Source organism: Gorilla gorilla, chromosome 19 (genome assembly GCF_029281585.2).
Source record: "Gorilla gorilla gorilla isolate KB3781 chromosome 19, NHGRI_mGorGor1-v2.1_pri, whole genome shotgun sequence".
Lineage (NCBI taxonomy): Eukaryota > Metazoa > Chordata > Mammalia > Primates > Hominidae > Gorilla > Gorilla gorilla.
In genome coordinates, this window is record NC_073243.2 from 78,778,304 (window position 1) to 78,785,612 (window position 7,309).

Genomic DNA, 7,309 nt, shown 5'->3' on the forward strand with positions numbered 1-7,309 from the left:
TACAGTGCTAGTAGATAAAGGAAATTGGTTTAAAAAAAAAAACAAATTTCCTGTCATCTCATATTACACCAAACGTGCGCACACACACACACACACGCACACACACACACAGTTATTTACCCTACCACTTCTGTGGTAAATTGACTGTAGCTTGCTGGGCCAACTCCTCCATGCAATGCAGGTAGCTCTAATCCACATACTATTGCACAGCATTGTGATACAATGAAGTATAGTATGATGGTTAAGAGTGCAGCATTAGTGTCAGATTGCCTGAATCAGAATCTCTACAACTTACCAACTATATAACCTTGAGAAAGTAACTTAATCTCTCTGTGCTTCAGTTGCCACATCTCTAAAATGTGGGATAAGAATAGTACCTGTCTCGTAAGGTTGTTGGGGTGGGTTAAGAGACGGCCCATTCAAAGAACTTAGATGCCTGATATACAACAGGCACTCAGTAAGTATTAGCTAATTTAATTTCATTTGTCTTTGGAATCACTACTCTTCATTTCATCTTCCAAATCCTTTTCCCCTTCATACATCTGGTACTCAAGTGATTTAACCTTTTCAAAAATCTCTATCAACAACATTTGATTTTATAATGCATTTCAAATACAGTGTATTTAGTATATGCGCTCCCTCACCTGGGGGAATTTGTACCTTAAATTTTATCTGTAATTGTAGAATGAGTTTTCTACCAGTATACCAATAAATACTTAGAAAACTATATTGCTTGTTGGGAAGCCTGTGTAGCATTCTTAAAATCACAATAGGTTGGCTATTTTCTAATTAGAGGTAAGTAAAGCTCCAGGTTGAGCCATTATTTGAGATTTGGTAATTCACACTATAATGTAAAAGACTACTTTACTGTGGCATCATCTCTGTTACTCTAACATGGCTACCTACAGTCCACGTTTGTAAGATGTGCCTTTCCCTACTTTGCTCATAGATTTTTTCTTTACTTGTTTTTCCAGAGTAACAACAACAACAACAACAACAAAAAGATAAAAGGTGAGCAGCTACATAGGATGAAAACTGCCTTACCTTTATAAATTCCAGTAACAACAAAAGACAGTGTCTCATTCAACAAACTTGGCAAGTGCCTGAGCAAATACCAGGGATGTTTTAACAAATATATGCTCTAGATTTCCCATACTCAACTCTGTCTCACCACAAGGAAAACCCTATTCTTCAGGAAAAAGGTGCCCATCGCATCTTCCAAGAATATGTAAATACTGTTTTGGAACCATCAAGTTTAAGGTAACCTATGTAACATACACAGATGACACACTTTTCACACGGAGTGCCAACTGTATTTCAATTTAAGTCTTTTCAGAAGTATGTTAGAAGGGGTCCAAATGTATTTCATCAAAACTGTATATAAAAATTAAACGGAATAGTCTTCCATAAAAGAAAAAATTTTCATAAAAATAGAAAAGATCATGCCTCTTTAGTACAAAAGAATTAATATAATTACTGTTTAATAAAATCTTGTCTTTCCTCATTAGCTTTGACTGTAATAAACAAAACTCACTTTTAAGGATATAGCTCTGTTGCAGCTTGGCTATGTAACTGCAATTTAAAAACTGGCTTAAATATCAATTTTAAGTCTATATGCAATATTACAGATAACTTATTTATTTATAAGAAGAAAATTATTCTAAACATCAATAAAAGAATGACCTTATATGGAAAGGAGGATGATCATAGTAATTCAGTAAATCATTATTCTAGAAAGAGTAAGATTTGCTCCTTAAAACCCTCTTGAGAGTCTTATCACCACAAATTATTTTTGGGTTTTTATGTTTGTTTGTTTGTTTGTTTTTTGAGACAGAGTCTCGCTCTGTCACCCAAGCTGGAGTGCAGTGGCACCATCTCCGCTCACTGCAACCTCTGCCTCCCGGGTTTAAGTGACTTTCCTGCCTCAGACTCCCGAGTAGCTGGGATATCAGGCGCCCACCACCACGCCCGGCTAATTTTGTTGTATTTTTAGTAGAGATGGGGTTTCACCATGTTGGTCAGGCTAGTTTTGAACTCCTGACCTCAGACAATCTGCCCGCCTTGGCCTCCCAAAGTGCTAGGATTATAGGCATGAGCCACCGCGCGGGGCCTATTTTTGTTATTTTTTCAAAGTGCACTTAAATAGTTCTGTGTGGCCTACAAGATTGAAAAAAAAACCACTTTATTTTCATTGTTATTATTTTGATTGGAAAATAAAATTATACATATTTATAATGTCCAATGTGATTTTTCGATGTATGCCTTGTGAGATGATTAAATCAAGCTCATTAACATAATCCCTCACCTCTTATATGTATCACTTTTTGTGATGAGAACTTCTAAAATCTGTCTTCGCAATTTTCAAGCATACATTATTATTTACTATAGTCACCACAATACACTTTCACAGTGCTGTCACTATTTCTCAAGCCACCCTTTTCTCCATTCATCCTCTGTGGCACTTAAAACTTCAGTCATGCTCAACAACTTGCAGTTCCCTAAACAGGCCATAACTCCGGGCTTTTGTTCAAGACTTTTATTCTGCCTAGAATTCATATTCTCTTTTTGACCATTAGGGTAACTTGTATTTATCGTACATATTTCAGTTAAAACACTATCTCCTCAATGTAAAACTTCTGCCAGTGGAATGGGCTCCTCTTACTCCTTAGAGTCTTATTGCATTTTTGTCTATCATTTTATTACAATGGTTCTGCTACTGTATTATCATTGTTGTTTCCATGCATGTCTTCCAACTAGACTGTAAATAATCCTAGTATAAAGGCCATGCCTGTCCAGCTTTATTATTCTCTAATACCTGGTATAATATCTCACATATATTAGGCCTGTAACTTATACTTATATTAAATGAATGAACCTTTAGAGGTCTTATCAACCATTTTGGTTATACATCAACTGTGTTTATTATACAAGAATCATGAAAGGTCTGAGATTCTATCCTACTTCCAAGGTAATAATTTAGACCAAAGCAGTCTCATAGATGCTGGCAAAAGAAAGCACAACACTAGGGTAGAGTAAAAGGACAGACTGTTACAGCAGTAACAATAGCCAGAGTACCAGCATATTTTACACTATTTCCCCCTGCTCCAGGTCCCACAAAGGCAACACAAATTGGCCCAGATGGATGCCTGGACATACAGTGGATTACACTACAGGAGATAAAACCTGAGCTTAGGGAACCCAACTTTCATAAGGGACAGTAAGCATAGCTTACCTTTGCTTTAGAGTGGGACACTCTATCTTTCCAGGTATATTCACTATACCAATATCTTTAAAGAGATAGTCCAGAAAAAGAAGAGTTAGTTATTCTGCTTGCAAGATACACAGAAACATAAGATACTCAAGGAAAATTATCCCTCAGCAACATTCATGAAAAAGAAGGATGCACATCTATGGACAAAATTTATCTAACCTCACTTAAATTTTCAGAGGGATTCTCTTATTACATTCCAAGGATATTGTAACTTAAATACATTCCTTGACTAATATCAATTTTTTGTATCTCCCAATAATTGCCTTGGAGGTGTCTAGATTCTACTATAACTGTGACTGAGGTATTTATAGCTCACTGAATGGCCATGTGCTTCCTACATTACCAGTGCCATTGCTGTTAGGTGGGAACACATGATGAGTTCTTCTCAATGAACTGTGAATAGTAATGACCTTTCATACTTCTAAGACAGAATAAGAGAAGGCTTGAGTTCTCCATTCTCTTCCCTCCTTTGATGTAGAAATTATGGAGTTTTTTAAATTGGCAATGTTTTTGAATAATTCATGTACAATAAATTGTGTATAAAGTGGACAATCTGGTGACTGTTGTATATACCTGTGAAAATATCATCACAATCAAAATAGTGAACATACCCATCACTCCCTAGAGCTACCTCCTGTCCCTTTGTAATCCATTCCTCTCTTAATCTCCAAATCTAAATCCATAGGGAACAAATTATGGTCTTTCTGTCACCATAGAATGGTTTGTCTTTTTCTAGAATTTTACATTATTAGAATTATAAATTGGCTTTTTCTGAGTTATTTCACTCAGTGACATTTTTGAAATTCAGCCATATTGCTCAGTGGTTCCATTATATAACCATACCACAATTTGTTTACCCATTCACTGATTGATGGGCATTTGGGTTGTTTCCAGGTTTGGGCTATTGCAAATAAAACATGATCATTCATGTACAAGCCTTTGTGAGCACAAATGCTTTCATTTCTTTAGAGTAAATGTATAATGTTACAATGGCTAGATGATATGGTAGATGTATGTCTAACTTGTTTTAATGTCAGGAAGAATTAAAACCACAAAGAGTTGCTACTGAATACCCACAAAGATAGCTATAATTTTAAAAAGGGAATATAACAAGTATTGAGAATTTCTTTTGGGGTCATGAAAATGTTTTGGAACTACATAGGGGTGGTGCTTGCACAACATTGTAAATGTACTAAATGCCACTGAAATGTACACTTTAAAAGCATTATGTTATGTGCATAACACCTCAAAAAAAGACTTTCAAAATGAAAGCTATTTAAAATTACTACTTAGACTATTTAAAATTACATACTTTAATGACCATTTAAAATTACTAATATTGGTGAATGAGAATTTCAGCTGTTTTACATCATCACCAACCCTTGGTATATTCAGTCTTGTTAATGTTAGATATTCAGTGGAAATATAGTGGTATGTCATTGTGGTTTTGTTTTACATGTCCCTAACGACCAATAATGTTCAACATCTGTTCTTATGCTTACTTTCTATATGCATGTCTTCTTGTTAAAGTGTCTTTTCAAATCTTTTGCTCAATTTTCAGTGATTTTTTTTTTTTTTTTTTTTTGAGACAAGGTCTCGCCCTGTCTCCCAGGCTGGGATGCAGTGGCTCAATCTTGGCTCACTGAAACCTCCACCTCCCAGGTTCAGGTAACCTTCCTGCCTCAGACTCTGAAATAGCTAGGACTACAGGCATGCACCACCACACCCGGCTAATTTTTTTGTATGTTTTGTAAAGATGAGGTTTTACCCTGTTGCCAAGGCTGGTCTCAAACTGCAGAACTCAAGCGATCTGCCTGTCTCAGCCTCCAAAAGTGCTGGGATTATAGGCGAGAGCTACCACACCCAGCCTTGATTATTTTGAGGTCTTCTAATTGTTAAGTTGTAAGAATTTCTTGTGTATTCTAGATACTATTCCTTTATTGAATACAGTCTCCAACTTAAGACTTTGGCTTAAGATTTTTTTGGGCGGTTTCTCTTTCCAGCCAGCGCCGAGCGATGGGCATCTCTCGGGACAACTGGCAAAAGCGCCGCAAAACCGGGGGCAAGAGAAAGCCCTACCACAAGAAGCGGAAGTATGAGTTGGAGCGCCCAGCTGCCAACACCAAGATTGGCCCCCGCCGCATCCACACAGTCCATGTGCAGGGAAGTAACAAGAAATACCGTGCCCTGAGGTTGCACGTGGGGAATTTCTCCTGGGGCTCAGAGTGTTGTACTCGTAAAACAAAGATCATCGATGTTGTCTACAATGCATCTAATAACGAGCTGATTCGTACCAAGACCCTGGTGAAGAATTGCATCGTGCTCATCGACAGCACACCGTACCGACAGTGGTAAGATGTCCCACTACGTGCTGCCCCTGGGCCGCAAGATGGGAGCCAAGCTGACTCCTGAGGAAGAAGAGATTTTAAACAAAAAGCGATCTAAATAAATTCAGAAGAAATATGATGAAAGGAAAAAGAATGCCAAAATCAGCAGTCTCCTGGAAGAGCAGTTCCAGCAGGGCAAGCTTCTTGCGTGCATCGCTTCAAGGCTGGGACAGTGTGGCTGAGCAGATGGCTATGTGCTAGAGGGCAAAGAGTTGGAGTTCTACCTTAGGAAAATCAAGGCCCGGAAAGGCAAATAAATCCTTGTTTTGTCTTCACCCATGTAATAAAGGTGTTTATTGTTTTGTTCCCCCCCCCCAAAAAAAAAGATTTTTTTGAGTTTATGATTGGTTTATCAAGATATAAACCTATCATAAGTCAAGTAGCATCTAGCCTTATAATGGCTTGACTTATGATTTTTTCATGTTACAGTGGGTTTGCCAAGGTATTAAATGCACTTTTGACTTATAATATTCTCGAATTATGATGGGTTTATCAAGATGTAACTCAATTGTAAGTGAAGGACCATCTGTAAATATTTTGCAAATATTTTCTCCAATATTTAGATTGACTTTTAATTTTGTAACATTTTGAAGAACCAAAAGTATTAAATTTGATAAAATGTAACATTAATTTTTTTATGCTTCTTGTGTTTTACTTAATAAATCTTTGCCTAATTCATGATTTTTAAATTTTTCTGCCATATTTTCTTTTAGAGGTTTTATAGTTTCAGCTTTTACACTTAGGTCTGTGATCCATTTTGAGTTAATTTTGTAAATGGTGTGAAGACTTTCTTTATATATTTTATGTTATTGCTTATATCCAATCAATTGACCTAGCACCATTTGTTGAAAAGATCCATCGAATGCCTTGACAACTTTGTTGAAAATCAGTTGACCATATATGTCAACCTATTTCTTGAATTTGAATTCTGTTCTATTGATCTGTATGTCTATATAAATAATTCTAATACTTCTGTACTTCATAAGTAACAAATTAAATTTTATTAATATGCTTTTATTTTCAATAATTTTAGATTTACAGATAAATTGAAGGTACAGAGAGATCCCAAAATCCTACTTTATGTTTTTGTTTGCTTTGTAGATGATTGGTTGGCTCTAAGTGTTTGGCTCTATTTTTGGGTTCTCTACTCTGTGCCACTGGTCTGTGTGCCCATTTTTATATAAGTACCATGCTGTTTCAGTGAATATATCCTTATAGTATAGTTTGAAGTTGGGTAATGTTATACTTCCAGATTTGTTCTTTTTGCTTAGTCTTGCTTTGGCTATGCAGGCTCTTTTTTGGTTCCATATGAATTTTAGAATTGTTTTTTCTAGTTCTGTGAAGAATGATGATGGTATTTCGATGGGAATGGCATTGAATTTGCAGACTGCTTTTGGTAGCATGGTCATTTTCACAGTACTGATTGTACCCATCCACGAGCATTGGATGCATTTCCATTTGTTTGTGTTGTCTATGATTTCTTTCAGCAGTGTTTGTACTTATCCCTGTAGAGGTCATTCATCTCCTTAGTTAGGTATGTTCCTAAGTATTTTATTTTTTTTGCAGCTATTGTAAAAAGGGTTGAGTTCTTGACTTGGTTCTCAGCTTGGCTGCTGCTGGTGTATAGCAGTGCTACTGATTTGCATACATT

At 36.4% G+C, this 7,309-nt stretch overlaps 1 pseudogene; it reads left to right on the forward strand.

Annotated features, from left to right (window-relative positions):
• The first annotated feature begins 5,263 nt into the window (after positions 1 to 5,263).
• On the forward strand, positions 5,264 to 5,967 carry LOC101152265 (small ribosomal subunit protein eS8-like; annotated as a pseudogene).
• Positions 5,968 to 7,309: the final 1,342 nt, after the last annotated feature.